The sequence below is a fragment of the Salvia splendens genome, chromosome 7 (genome assembly GCF_004379255.2).
Source record: "Salvia splendens isolate huo1 chromosome 7, SspV2, whole genome shotgun sequence".
Taxonomy (NCBI): domain Eukaryota; kingdom Viridiplantae; phylum Streptophyta; class Magnoliopsida; order Lamiales; family Lamiaceae; genus Salvia; species Salvia splendens.
The window spans coordinates 13,206,637-13,223,126 of record NC_056038.1 but is presented as its reverse complement, the minus strand read 5'-3'; the positions used below and the strand labels follow the sequence as shown (position 1 = coordinate 13,223,126).

The 16,490-nt window shown below is 38.6% G+C and overlaps 1 pseudogene; it reads left to right on the top strand.

The window, feature by feature from the left end:
- Window positions 1–8,075: 8,075 nt before the first annotated feature.
- On the top strand, window positions 8,076–10,054 carry LOC121810434 (annotated as a pseudogene).
- Window positions 10,055–16,490: the final 6,436 nt, after the last annotated feature.

Sequence of the window (16,490 nt, the reverse complement as noted above, 5' to 3'; positions counted from 1 at the left end):
TAAATGTTCATTACATATCATAAATAATGCATTACAGAAACTAAACTACGCATTATACTATACAATATGCACATTATGTGGATCGACGACCGAGTTCACGTTCACCAGCACTTTAAAGTCCCCGAGTTGAACCATTCAACTCACCAGCGCAACCTCTTCTACCGCCATGTTTCGCTCTACCTCACCTCCCTCCCGTCGCTCGAGGACTCCGATTTCACCAACCTCTCCGTCGGCAAAAAATCAAACGACATCGTTTTATCGCTCGAAGACAATCAAACGATCCACGATGATTTCCTCGGCGCAAGAGTCTGGTGGCTGAATCGCTGCAACTCAAGACGAATTTCCCGCTAAACAACGTTTCGGATCGGCGACTGATCTGAAAATAATTTACAAAATAAAACGTGGACTGATGGAGAAGGAATGAAACTAAATCTGAAGAAAATTTGTTGAAAAACCGCAAAGATCCTCAACGGAGGAAATCATGGACCATTTACAAAATAAAACGTGGACTGATGGAGAAGGAATGGAACGAAATCTGAAGAAAATTGATAATCGAAGTCGAAATATGGAAAATTGAAAATTTGTGGAAAAAACGTGAAAACATCCAAATCAACAAACATGGGCGTAAATTACTTTCTTCCATTGATAATCGAAATATGGTGGAAAATCAAAATCAGTATGCGTTTGATTCAGATACGATGAAGCTGTGAAAAACGAATTTATCGCCGTGTGATCGAAGCAAAATAAATCGCAGCATGATGGAGACGATGAAGCTGTGAAAAACGAATTTATCTTCGTGTGATCGAAGCAAAATAAATCGCGTACTGATGGAGACGATAAATCGCGGACTTATGGAGAAAGAATAAAACGAAATGTGAAGACAATTTGTTGAAAATCTGGAGAGATCCTCAATCGGAGGAAATCATGGACCATTCCATAACTAACTCCAATAGTGATTCTCTATGTTTCCCTTTTGACGTAAAAAATTGATTGAATTTGATAAATTCATCCAAAGATTTAAACCATTGGATCATCATAAATCAACGCATGAGATTAAGAAGGAGAAATGATTAATAAGGGGAAAAAGATTTGAATACAACTATATATATATATATATAGGTCCATGATCAATTGAGATTTTTTAGACTAATTGAGAAATGAGATGCAATCTCAGCCACTCATTTTTATTAAATGAGTGGTCCAGATTTTGCCACACAAAAAATATTTTTAGATTAATTAGTTATGAAAGGGCAGAATGGTAATTACATAATTCAAATCCCTAATCTTCCAATCCAGAATCTTTTGACGACGCTGGCTCCTTCTCCATCGCAACGTCTTCTTCACCAAGCCTGCAGGTAAGGCAGATCGTCGATCTGCGCTTCCTCGAATATGTTGCCTTCTTTGATGACGCGGCGGAGCTCTTCCTTCCCCGCCGGGTGGCGGAGGAGCTCCACCATCGCCCACTCGATCGGAGGAGCTCCACCATCGCTCACTCGATCGTGCTGCTCGTCGTCTCCGATCTGGGGAGGAACACCTCCTGCGGTAATTAATCGCTTAATTCGATCAATTACCATGATGATAATGTGGAGTTGATGATCTTCATGATTAGAAGCAACTAAATCCATCAAACTATATCTCAATTTCATCAGCAACATTTGTTCTCAATTTCAGATCTGTCTCACTGATTTTGATTTTTGAAGGTATCCTATGTTTTCAATTGAATACTTCTACAGTAAAGAGAGGTTTTGTTTCTGCATAAATTTCCTAAATCTGAGGCTTCTTTATTCGTTTGGATGTACCAGTTGTTGCTTTGATCTTTGCAAATTCCTTCTTTTTTGTTTATTAATTTATGTTTGGTTGAATTTCATTTTTTATGCAGTTCGGATTTCGAGAAATCTCGCTATGCTTGCCTATGAGTGAAGGTTCAATTCGTAGGAGAAATCATTAGTTTATTGTTTATCCCTCTAGAAATTCTGTTTCCTGCCATAGTAATCGTCATCATCTGCTGATTCAGCTCAATTTCATTCGATTTGTCGAGAAATCGTTGATTGCACGCCAATGGAAGTTGTCGTGAAGAGAAGCGGTTGACATTTTGCTATAAGTTATTGACATTTGATATGTATGCTATTGACATGAGACATGTGTTGTATGATCATGATGCCAGAAATTGTGTCAACTAAAAAAATTAAGATAAGATAATTATTAGTTTTTAATTGCAAGAATTAATTGAGTGTTGACACTTTATACAAGTTGTGAAATGTCAATAATCTTAAAAATTTAAACAAATCCTTAACTGGAAGGTGATGCTTCCAATTTCGATTCTGTCATGGCTAATCAACAAAAAAAATTCAGAAGTAGTAACTAATTTTAATGTTAATTACAATTTAAAAAAATCTACCAGTCCTACCTGGAGGGGTAATTACAATTATAATTCATGTTTTTAAGGTTAATTACAATTAAAAATTATGTCAACTATATATGCTAGCCATGTCAACAACTAAAAGAAATCTACCAGTCCTACCTGGAGGGGTAATTACAATTTTAATTCATGTTTTTAAGGTTAATTACAATTAAAAATTATGTCAACTATATATGCTAGCCATGTCAACAACTAAAAGAAATATGTCAACTATGGTGCATATCGTGTCAACGGCACATGCATGACATGTCAACTACGGTACATATCGTGTCAACTACACATACAAGCCATGTCAACTGTGTTACAAGTCATGTCAACTACACGTACAACCATGTCAACTGCACATAGAAACATATCAACAACAATTATAAGTCATGTCAACTAGACATACAAGCCATGTCAACAACTATCAGAGTTGTTTTTTAGTTGTTAACATATACTACAAGTTATTGACATTTTCTTATTAGTTGTCGATATTTGATTTTGCTCTCCATTGACATTCTACTGTATGATTTTATTTTTTAATTTTAAAATTTGTTTTCTGAGTTGTACACACTTTATTCAAGCTGTTGACATTTGTGTATAAGTTGTTGACATTTCAATCAAGTTGTTGAACTGATTAACATTTGATATAACTGCTAAGTTCAAAAGTCAGAATTCACAATAGAAGTTTTAAAACCCATCCAAAAAATAAGTTAACATCAAACATTAATATCACTTTTTGTTTACTTCTTCTTTGTACGACTAAACAACTCCTTGTACTTGTTTAGCTCAAGCAATTTGTCCATGTTTGCTTCTATCCAATCATGAGCCAGTTGTAACATCGGCGACCTCTGGTTACTGTAAATTGATGAAATCATCGTGTAGCAATACCTTCCCCTGAGTATCTGGGGAATCTTTATACTACGCGCAGAAAAGCCAATATCCCATTCACTGCCCTTTTTTGCCAACATAGGTCTCCATGTGCATCATCAAATAGACACCACAGTCCTTCTTGTCCGTGCTTGTGGCCCACTCTAAAGGCAGAAAGTTGATTAAAGACTTGTTTATCTTTTCTAAAATATCTAACGTTTTCTTCTCTATGAAGTATGCTTCAAATATATACTGTTATTATAGCTATGTCAATAGCTATTGTATGAAATGTCAATAATCTTAAAATTTTAAACAAATCCTTAACTGGAAGGTGATGCTTCCAACTGCGATTCTACCATGGCTAATCAACAAAAAAATTCAGCAGAAATCAAATTCATAAGAAAACAAATCCAGATTTCCATAACCAATCATCAGAGGAAACCTGCATAAATTAGCTTGATTGGTTGCAGAAACTACTATAAGCAAATCAACACCAAATTAGTGCTAAGATCCCTAAATTTGTAAAACCGACGAAATATACATTAAACAACTGAAGCTAAGAAACCTAATTTTTCAAAATGTGGAGATATTCATCACTCAGTTCAATTAGTTTAGCTGAAAAATGCAGCGAGCAATCTCCAATCAATATGAAATGAATTAATTATAAGCTGAGTAGATCTTCCCCAATTATATCAAATTCAGGTAGAGAGAGAGAAATAGAGAGTACGGCGTAGACGGTGAGGCTGAGAAATTGAATGTGGCGGTGAGAGAGGGTCAACTGAGGTGGAGATCCGACGGCGGCAGTGAGTTGCGAGGCGGCGGAGGGCTCCGACGTGGCATTCTCGAGGAAGAGAAGAGTGAAAGAAGCGAAGCGGCGGGGAGCGGGCAGCCGGAGACTCAGCCGGCTAGGAGGGGAAACAATGCCGCCATTTCCGCCACTGGAGGTTCACAGAGTCTGCCCGCCGCCACCCAGAACCACCTCTCAGAAGCTCCGCCTCCGCCTCTCCGAGATATTCTTCCCCGACGACCCACTCCACAAGTTTCAAGGATCAGTCGTGGTTTTGGAAACTGATTTTGGGGCTTCAGTTCTTCTTCCCCCAATTAAAACACGAAATGACACTTATACCCCCGTGTGGACATAATGTGATAGCTGTTGACATTTAGTTAATCTTGTGGATTAGTGGCTGATATTGCATCTCATTTCTCAATTTAGCTAAATAATCTCAACCTAACAAGACCCTATATATATATATATATATATATATAGGGATGTATTCATTTCCTTTTTCTATATTTCCTCCTTTTTCCTTCTTAATATCAGCCATTAGATTAGAGAAATGGACGGTCAAGATCAACATTGGGTAATTAATCCCGTGTTGCATTATTTGTCCTATTTTGTGCATTATGAGGGTACAATAGTAATCTAATAATGGCTGGAAACCGCTACGAATAATGCACCACATGGTCACGAGTAATGCATATAATTGCCTATATAATGCACAATATGTGAACTGCAATGCATACGAACAAGATGTGTTGTGTTATGATGTTTGACACACGTTTCTTGTTTCCCCTAAGGGTTTAATAAGCTTAGGGGCTAGGGTATAGTACGTTGACATGTATGTAATCTTCACATGGTAACGAGTAATGTATATAATTTACTATATAATGCACAATTTGTGAACTGCAATGCATACGAACAAGATGTGTTGTGTTATGATGTTTGACACACGTTTCTTGTTTCCCCTAAGGGTTTAATAAGCTTAGGGGCTAGGGTATAATACGTACGCATTAATAACAAATTATAAAACGATACGAATAATTCACCAAATTGTCACGAGTAATGGATGTTATTAACTATATAATGCACAATATGTGAACTGCAATGCATACAAATAAGATGTACCATGTTATGATGTTTGACACACGTTTCTTGTTTCCCCTAAGGGTTTAATAAGCTTAGGGGCTAAGGTATAGTACGTAGACATTACTAAATGCACGTATGTAATCTTCAATCCGTTGATTAACCCATATACACAATACCTCTAATAATGCATAATATACTGAGATAATGACAATTAACAGCTACATAATGCACTACCTAAACCAAATAATGCACATACGTATATTCCAATAACAACAATTTGTTAGTAATGTCTACGTACTATACCCTAGCCCCTAAGCTTATTAAACCCTTAGGGGAAACAAGAAATGTGCGTCAAACATCATAACATGGTACATCTTATTCGTATGCATTGCAGTTCACATATTGTGCATTATATAGTTAATAACATCCATTACTCGGGACAATTTGGTGAATTATTCGTATCGTTTTATAATTTGTTATTAATGCGTACGTACTATACCCTAGCACCTAAGCTTATTAAACCCTTAGGGGAAACAAGAAACGTGTGTCACACATCATAACACAGCACATCTTGTTCGTATGCATTGCAGTTCACAAATTGTGCATTATATAGTCAATTATATCCATTACTCGTTACCATGTGAAGATTACATACGTGTCTACGTACTATACCCTAGCCCCTAAGCTTATTAAACCCTTAGGGGAAACAAGAAACGTGTGTCAAACATCATAACATGGTACATCTTATTCGTATGCATTGCAGTTCACATATTGTGCATTATATAGTCAATTATATGCATTACTTGACCATGTGAAGATTACATACATGTCTACGTACTATACCCTAGCCCCTAAGCTTATTAAACCCTTATGGGAAACAAGAAACGTGTGTCAAACATCATAACATGGTACATCTTATTCGTATGCATTGCAGTTCACATATTGTGCATTATATAGTCAATTATATGCATTACTCGTGACCATGTGGTGCATTATTCGCAGATACCAAAATGTGGCAGTTACTTTTCCGTCAAATGTCAATAATAACCTTGTAATGCGTACAACCACCTTCTATAATGCAACACGGAACCAGTTTTATAGAATCAATCTGATCCGTTGATGCCTTAGATCTAACGCGTAATATTAAGAAGGAAAAAGGATCTAAGATGTGAAAAGGAGAATAACGCTCCCCTATATATATATATATATATATATATATATATATATATATATATATATATATATATATATGTTTGTGTTAAAATGACAACACCTCTTAAAGTGACACTGTGACACCACATATCCTGCAATATTATACACGCTACACTGTAATAGTATAAACGCTAGACAGCAATCTACCGCAATCTATAGATTGCTGTCTAGTGTGTGTATATATATATATAGAGAAATTTAATACATGTAATTTAAGAATTTAAAGGAGAAATTAGTTCTCTCTCTCACAAATTTACTCCACAATAACAAAGCGGGGGTATAATGGTCATTAACAGCCAAAATTAGGTTACGCCATTGCAAATTCAATTCATTTGAAAGAAACCGCATCGCATCTTCTCCTCCTCTTCCCTCTTCGCCAAAATTAAACCGCAATTCAAGGTTCCAGCGAGTCTTGGACATATCTTCCACATAACACGAGACACTAGCAAGCAAAGTCTCTTCTCAGTATAGCTGCATGAGGAATTATGTTCAGTTAGTGCAAGTATAAAAACTGTGAAATCCTCAACAGTGCAGGGAGATCCCGTTTTCCATGGAATCGACAGCTTGAGAGGACAATAGATGCAGACATCGAACAAGAAATGCTTGAAGGGTGATAAGAAGCATGTGCATATTGCATAGAAGATATACACACATTTTTACACTCCCTTCATGAACCAAAATCATATTCAAGAAACTTCTCATATTGTAATTGTATAATTAGACCTCTGATTCCATATTCAGACTACGAAAGACGAGTAAAATATCATGTCAAGTGAAATCTCAACGGCATAAAAAGATTCAAAACTTTTTTGTCATAGTGATGTATTTTATTAACACCAGTGAAGTAAATACTTGGTTATAGTAAAATCATGCTAATAGTGATGTATTTTGTTAACAACAGTGAAGTAAAATCATTCTAATAGTGATGTGTTTTGTTAACAACAATGAAGTAAAATCATTCTAATAGTGATGTGAAGTAATTAATAGCAGATCCTTCATACACCACAAGCCCGATGGAACGGTTGAGTTCAAGAAGTTGGATTCGAGATACAGTTTGCGTAAGGATGTCACATTTTGTAAACACTCAGGAATTGCACCATGCAACTGATTCGGGCTGAAACTCAATAAAGACAAGCTTTGTAAATCACATGTGATGAAGGTGATGAAGCCTGTGATGGTTGTTGAATGCTAAATCCAACGCTTGGAGATTGACCAATCTGTTTAATGTACGTGGAATGCTCCCAACGAGGCGATTGTTGTCTAAAGTGAGCCTAATCAAATCAGATAAATTGCCCATCTCTGCAAAGATGCTTCCCTTCAATCCGCATCCATAGGCGTTGAACTGTTGGAGACGGGGAGATAAGTTTCCAACGGAAGACAGAAGAATGCCGTCGAGAGGATTGTTGTTGAATCCCAAATTAATCAGTTTGTCAATGAAGTAATGAAACTCAAATCGGAAGTTGAATGCCGCCGCCGCAGCCGCGGTCGCCGCCGCATTTGTACAGGAAGCGGAGGGACGGAGCCAGTGTTCAGATGCTCGAGAGGGAGATTGCCTTTTTAGATGTGAGTTTTTTTCTCCCCAAAATACCCCATGCAATTTTTATTAGTAGAAAATGAATACCTAATTTAGTCATTAGATTAAGATAATGAGTGGCTGAGATTTGTTCTCTAGTTATACACTTAATATTAGTTATACTTTGATCATCTCCCTATATATATAGGGAGATGATTATAACAACTCGCTCCTTAGAAGTGTGTCACCAAATCCGTTGTCACAAAGTAATTCCGGTGGAAAAACTGCCACGGGAGGAGGCATGGAGATTATTCAATCAAACACTTGGAAATGAGATCAAACTTACTTCTCAAGTAGAAGAAATTGCCAAATCTGTGGCAAAATTATGTGGTGGTTTGCCGCTAGGAATCATTACAATGGCTGGAGGCATGAGGTGTAAGTCGACAATTCATGAGTGGAAAAATGCTTTTGTAGAGCTAAAGGATCGTGTCTCAGGGAAAGATGGCATGGGAGAGGATGATGTTTTCAGAGTATTGAAATATAGTTTTGACCAGTTGCAAAAAAATTATCAGAGTAACGAGTTCAATACGCTTCAACTTTGTTTCTTGTATTGCCCGTTATATCCCGAAGACTACCAAATACACAAGGAAGATTTGGTTAGAAAGTTTATCTCAGAGGGGTTAGCGGATCAAAGAAAGAGTAGGAGAGCATACTTGATAGATTAGTGAATGTGTGCGTATTGGAAAGTTGTGTTGGTTATGAATGTGTGAAGATGCATGATCTTGTAAGAGGTATGGCATTGAAAATTGTTGAGGGGGTGTATATGGTAAGAGCAGGGGAAAAGTCTTTGATGGAAATCCCCGACGAAGAAAGTGGACAAAGGGTCTGGAGAAGGTGACCTTAATGAAGAGCGGGATAAGGAGGATTGGAGATGGAATCACTTTCGATTGTCCTAACCTCTCAACATTGCTTTTATGGGGGGAATATATTGGAGTTTATTGCAGATTCATTCTTTTCTAAAATGAAGGCGCTACACATTCTTGATTTGTGTGGATGTGAGATAAGGATGATACCAAACTCATTATGTGACATGAAAAGCCTCAAGGCCCTCATCCTTGAGAACTGTCACAGGCTTGAATATGTGCCATACCTGGGGAATCTGAAAGAACTAAAGGAGTTAAACCTATCAAAAACAGCCATAAGGGAAGTTCCTCGAGGAGTTGAGGAATTTCTCAATCTCAGATTCCTCTCAATGGATGCACCACAATTGAAGATTCTTCCAAGGGGATTGTTACTCAAACTTGTGCATCTTCAACACGTGTATTTTCCACTTGATATGCAAGTACCAGTGGAAGAAATTGATAATCTGAAACAGTTGGAAGAGTTTGGTGGAGGAGTGAAAAATGTGGATGATTTTAATCATTTCATTGCAACTCGGGTGTGTGATACCTTCTACTCAGCCGGAGTAGGATTGCTCGATACTTGTTATTACAGGTTAATGCGAGATCTTGATTGTTGCAAAAATGAGTTTTTCTTATTTGGATGGAACCTTAAAGCAGAGAAAATATTAGGCCAGCTTATTGTATACCTAACAATTATGAAATGTGAAGGTCTGAGTGTGTGCTTTGTGGATGATTTGTCACAACTGAATAATCCCACATCCCTCGTGAGATTGCAAGTTGAAAGCTGTGGAAATGTAGAGTACATTTCAAGGAGTGGGCAAGAATTACTTTCTACACTAGAAGAACTATTTCTGGAAGATTTGAATAATTTGAAGGGTTTGGTACTGATCCAAGAACGGGAAATAGGAGCTGCACCTTCACAACCTGCTCTATTTTCCTTTCTTAGATTGCTAAAAATTGGAAAATGCAACAAGATGAGAAAAGTGGGGTTGCATGGGTTGGGAGTTCCCAACGTTGAAGAAGTAACAATTTTCAGGTGTGGTGAAATAGAAGAGATATTCGAAGATGACGGAGGAGGTCCCCTCAGCCTCCCCAAATTAAAGCAGTTGAATTTATATGAGCTACCAAAACTGAAGAGCGTTTGCAAGGAAATAATGATTTGCAAGTCCATGGAAATCATGGAGATTTTCAAGTGCCCAAGATTAAAAAAGAAGCTGCCTGCAGAGGTTCTTCCTCCCATAAAGATATTTGTGGAGAGAGAATGGTGGCAGTCATTGGAGTGGAACTGACAAACACGGATTTTGCATGTTTTTAAGGGCTAGATTTGACTAGTTTTAAATGTCAATCATGCAAATTATGTTCTTAAATTGCATATATTATACATTTGGTATTTTGAATGTGTTTGTTGATAAATGATAGAAAAAGATAGAAAAAAAAATGCAAAAAGGCCAAGGTGTAGCATCCTCTGTTCGAGCCCATTCTGCCAGCATGTTTGAACTCCAATCAGTGCTTACTATATGTCATTCTCTTCGTCTTCGAAAGAGCTTCGCGTGGATACCTTAAACGTCTCAATCGGAGTTCTGTAGAGAAAGTTATTACAATTCTACGAACATTGCGCAATGCAGTCAAAGCTGACGGAAATTTGGGCGAAAATTCAATAAAGAGAATAAATTATTAAATTGTGAAACCAAATCACTCTCATTTCTTGTAGGACACGAAAATAACAAGACTAACCCTTTTTCTAGCCTATAAATACTCCTAAACCTAATTCATAATCCTCATCTCAGAGCCTCCAATCCTACTCCCTCTCTACACTTTCTTCCATTCCATATTCCATACATAATTCATCCATCTTCCATTGGAGCGGAGCTCTGCAGATCCAGGCAAGAGAAGACTGAAGATTGAAGATTCAACCTTGGGTTTTATCAATTTCTTTCATGTCTAGTACTTTTATTATTGATTTTACTACTTGTCTATGAGTAGTTAAGCATCATTTGTAGATTTTTTGGTGAAAACTATTATGAATATGTTTTGATTTATTGAATTGAACCATTTTCTAACTCTTGTGATTGTTTTGCTTGTTCTTGTGCTTTTATTGTTCTTTTGTCTGGCCAACTTTAGAACTATGTCCGTCTAACTAGATTAATCGAGAGATAGCTAGTTTTACGTGGTAAAAGGAACGAGTACAACACATAGGTTTATCTACACTCGAGAGAGGGGACCCTTTGTGAGGACTTGAGTCTTAGGAACTTAAGGAGTTAGAATCTAATCTATTGGAAGGAGACTTTGATAGTTAGAGTCTAATCTAATGGATAGGTGCACTTAAGAGAGGGCTCATCTGAAAATCGCGACTTTCCTAATAATCCTGGAGACACATAAAGGTAAAGGTTCTGTGAGATTAATCATCACTAGGTCGTAGTAGTTGGATCCTAAAACTCTACTTTCTTTAGCCTGCTTTGTATTGTTTTGTTTTATTTTTGTTTATATTTATGTCTAGTTTATAAAACCAAAACCCAAAACTCCGTGTCTCTAGATAGTATATGACGCTTAGTATATGATAGCCAGTTGCAATCTTATTCCATGTGTTCGATATCCCGGTACTGACCTTTAGCTATACTAGTTCTACCCTGTAAACTTGCAGGTATTTTAGTGCTAATAAATAGTGCATCAGGAACAACTCCCACCTTCCTCAACTCCTGCATCCCTTCCTTCATTTTCCAACGTTGGACTTAGAGTATGAAATATAAATCATGTAAGACAACGGATACATTGCAGGTTTCACTAATCTTTTCTCATACTTTTTCATGTATCAGAAAGAGGGTAGTGTTGGTCTACAAGAGGTTTCTAGGTTGTCTTTGTTTTCTCATTTATTTCCATCCTAGGGCAAAATCTGCGGTGCAGGAGAGTGAGACCAAGGTGGAACGCCTACCTCTTGAAATCATGAATGATGATTGGTTCTGAATAATCAACTCTTTGTTGATCATGCTCTTCCTCTTTGTTAATTATAGAGTCTAATTTATCTCCTATCATGTTTAGGATTTGTTTCCTTGAAGTATTTTTTCTTTGTGATATATGTTTCCTAGTTTGACTAGAATTAGGGCTCTAGTTGCTTATAAATAGAGGTGCTCCTTCATTGTTAAATCATTCTGAAATTATATAGTGAAATCCCTGGCTTGGCATCTCCCCCAGACGTAGATACACATTGTATCGAACTGGGTAAATAATTTCTTGTGTTCATTCTCTTGCATATTCGTGATTGCATGTGTTTATTTCCCAACAACTAGTATCAAGAGCCTAGGGTTTAAGAGGCAGAAATCATGATGGGGATCGACGAGAAAATTGCTGTAGAGAAGTTCGATGGATCTGATTTTGGATTTTGGAAGATGCAGATTGAGGATTACCTGTACGGTAAAGATCTCTGGAAGCCTTTAAAAACCAAACCAGAAAAGATGGAACAGGAGGAGTGGGAGCTGCTGGACAGAAAAGCGATGAGCGCGATTAGGCTATCGTTGTCCAAGGATGTGGCTTATCACACGACTGCAGCAAAGTCGACAAAGGAGATGATGAAGATCTTGGAGGACATGTATCAGAAACCATCAACGGCAAACAAGGTGCATCTGATTAGACGATTGTTTAATTTTAGAATGCAAGAGGGAAAGCTGGTGCAACAACATCTCAACGAGTTCAACATGATTACTTCGCAACTGAACTCGGTTGATATAAAATTCGATGATGAAATTCGTGCCCTGATTTTGCTATCGTCTCTGCCTGAGAGTTGGGCTGGCACAGTGACAGCAGTTACTACTGCAGAGACAAACCTAACAGTTGACAGAGTAAGAGATCTGATGATTGGTGAGGAAGTTTGCCGGAGAGAATCAGGATCTTCTACTTCGGGATCAGCACTGAATACAAAACAGAGAGACAGATCGAAGGGAAAGCAAAATCGTGGAAGATCAATTCTAGAGGAATGAGCCAATCCAAGAAGGATTTGGATAAAGTTAAATGCTGGAATTGTGATGAGTTTAGGCATTTTAGAAATTAGTGTGAGGCACCGAAGAAGTATAAGAATAAGGATCAAAAGAACAAGAAGACAACAAACGCTACCATGTCTGATGACGATGGCGAGGCGTTGGTCTTGAGTGTCAGTAGTCCGATGGAATCGTGGGTATTGGATTCTGGAGCGTCGTTCCACTCCTGCAGCAATGTGGAGATAATGGAAGACTACGTTTCTGGCGATTTTGGGAAGGTACATCTGGCTGATGACGAGCCCTTAGATATCGTGGGAAAGGGAAACGTGAAGGTAGTGGCGTCCAATGGATCCGTGATAAAACTGAATGGAGTCAGACACATTCCTGGATTGCAGAGAAGTTTGATTTCGATTGGGCAGCTTGATGCAGAAGGGTACACCGTGACGTTTGGCTGCAACAATTGGAAGATTACCAAGGGAGATATGATAGTAGCTCGAGGTAAGAAGGAGGGTACGTTGTATACCACAACTAACTCCAAAGATTGCATTGATATTGCAAGTGATGCAAATAATGCCGATTTGTGGCACTGTCGTCTTGGCCAAATGAGCGAGAAAGGGATGAAGATAATGTGCTCAAGAGGTTTACTGTCTGGCCTGAAAACTATTGAAGTTGGCCTGTGCGAGGATTGCGTGTTTGGGAAACAGAAAATGGTGAGTTTCTCAAGAGGAGGCAGAAAATTGAAGACACAGAAGTTGGAGATGGTCCACACTGATCTATGGGGACCAGCACCTGTGAAGTCCCTAGGAGGCTCTGAATATTATATGACTTTCATCGACGACTCTACTCGAAAGCTATGAGTTTATTTTCTGAAGAGTAAATCCGATGCGTTTGACGCTTTTAGGAAGTGGAAAGCCCTTGTTGAAACTGAAACCGAGCTGAAGGTGAAGTGTCTAAGAACCGATAATGGAGGAGAATATGAACTTGCAAAGTTCAAGGAGTTCTGCGCCGAGAATGGAATCCGCATGGAGAAAACTGTGAAAGGAACTCCACAGCAGAATGGAATCGCAGAGCACATGAACAGAACGTTGAATGAGCGAGCAAGATGCATGAGGTTGAAAAGTGGATTTCCAAAGAGTTTTTGGGCAGATGCAGTCAACACAGCTGCATTCCTAATTAATAGAGGTCCATCAGTTCCCTTGGAGTTTCAGATACCCGAGGAGGTTTGGACAGGAAAAGAGGTAAATCTATCTTTTCTACGCATATTTGGTTGTGTTGCTTATGCTCATGTTAGTTCCATTGAGAGAAGTAAGTTGGATGCTAAATCTATTAAGTGTACATTCATTGGTTATGGAGGCGATGAGTTCGGTTATAGACTCTGGGATGAGCAGAACCGTAAGGTTATTCGCAGTAGAGATGTCATTTTCAATGAACATGTATTGTACAAGGATAGATTGGAGGCGTCGAGTCCCAGCAGTTCTAAGCCCCAAGTGGTCGAGCTAGACACCTCAAACTCGAGTGGGAGCAAGGAGAGTCAGAATGCTGAAGAGGTGCTTGAAGAAGAACCAAGCACTCCACCACCGACTATTCCACTGCCTAAATCGACTAGAGAGCGACGTGCATCTGATAGGTACTCGCCCTCTAATTTCTATTTGTTACTTACTGATGGTGGTGAGCCCGAGTGTTATGCAGAGGCAGGAGAAGGCCCTGATAAACGAAGGTGGAAAATTGCCATGGATGACGAGTTTGCCTATCTACTCCTGAATGGCACATGGGAGCTTGTGGAACTTCCTAAAGGGAAAAAGGCATTGCATTGCAAGTGGGTCTATTGAATCAAAGGTGAAGCTGATGGTAAGAAGCGCTACAAGGCTAGGCTGGTTGTCAAGGGATTTGAGCAACGATACAGTATTGATTATACAGATGTGTTCACTCCTGTTGTGAAACTAACTACTATTCGTTTAGTGTTGAGTATGGTAGTTGCAGAAAATCTATTGTTACATCAGATGGATGTAAAGATGGCATTCCTTCATGGTGATTTGGAGGATGAGTTGTACATGACACAGCCTGAAGGATTCGTAGTAAAAGGAATGGAAAATCTTGTGTGCAAGTTGAAGAAGAGCTTGTATGGTTTAAAGCAAGCTCCAAAGCAGTGGTACAAGAAGTTTGATGGATTCATGATGGAGATTGGCTATAAAAGATGCTATGCTGACCATTGTTGTTATTACAAGAGGTTTGACAAGAGCTATCTTATCATGTTATTATATGTTGATCGCAGGAGGTGATCAAAATGAGATGGATAAGTTGAAAAGGAAATTGTCTGAATGATTCTCCATGAAAGATCTTGGAGTGGCTAATCAAATTTTGGGCATGAGAATCAAGCGTAACAAGGCGGCAGTAAAATTGTATCTTTCGCAAACTGCTTACATTGGTAAGGTTTTGGAAAGATTCAACATGGATAATTCGAAGCTAGTAAGTGTGCCTTTAGGCAGTCACTTTAAGCTGTCGAAGAAGGAGTCGCCGAGTACAAAAGAAGAACGTGCTGAAATGAAGAAAATTCCTTATGCTTCAGCAATTGGCAGTATTATGTATGCAATGGTGTGTACGAGGCCTGATATTGCACAAGCAGTGGGAGTAGTGAGCCGGTTCATGGGTGATCCGGGCAAGCAACATTGGGAAGCAGTTAAATGGATCCTTCGATACTTGAGAGGTACTACAGAAAGTGTCTTATGTTTCAATGGCAAGAATGTCGAGCTGACAGGTTATGTGGATGCAGACTTGGCGTCCAATGATCTTGATGGGAGAAGAAGCACAACCGGGTATGTATTTACTTATGGTGGTACTGCTATTTCATGGACTTCTAAGTTGCCGAAGACCGTTGCTTTGTCTACTACGGAGGCTGAATATGTAGCTGCGACAGAGGCAAACAAGGAGATGGTGTGATTGCAGAGTTTCTTAGATGAACTTGGGAAGAAGAACAAGAGTAGCATACTCTACAGTGATAGTCAGAGTGCTATTTTCTTGGCGAAGAATCCAGCGTTTCATTCTAGGACAAAGCATGTGGAGTTGAAGTATCATTACATCCGACACCTAGTGGAGATGAAAATCCTGCAACTTGTGAAGATACTTGGAAGTGAGAATCCTGCAGACATGTTTACTAAGGTGGTGACCTTAGAGAAATTGAAGTTATGCATAGCTTCAATTGGCCTTGGAACTTGAAGAGAATGTTAGGCGATGCTAAACGAATGAAGGGATGAGATCACGAGGAAATGGTTGTTTAGGAGTTGTTAGTCTCCAAGTGGGAGATTGTTAATTATGGAGCCTAATTTATCTCCTACCAAGTTTAGGATTTGTTTCCTTGAAGTATTTTTTCCTTGTGATATATGTTTCCTAGTTTGACTAGAATTAAGGCTCTCTAGTTGCTTATAAATAGAGGTGCTCCCTCATTGTTAAATCATTCTGAAATTATATAGTGAAATCTCTAGCTTGACATCGCCCCCAGACGTAGATACACATTGTATCGAACTGGGTAAACAATTTCTTGTGTTCATTCTCTTTCATATTCGTGATTGCCTGTGTTTATTTCCCAACACTTCCTCTGTGGCAACGATAATGATCCGGACTTAAGTGCATTGCAAGCTAGGTTCAATTGGAAAGCAAAGATGAAGAAGCTCATGAAGGAAGCAGTCTGCCTTGTTTGTGCAGTGAAGACTACCGGTGGTGGAGGGCTTTCTTGAATACTCCCTTGAACTCTTCCTATTTT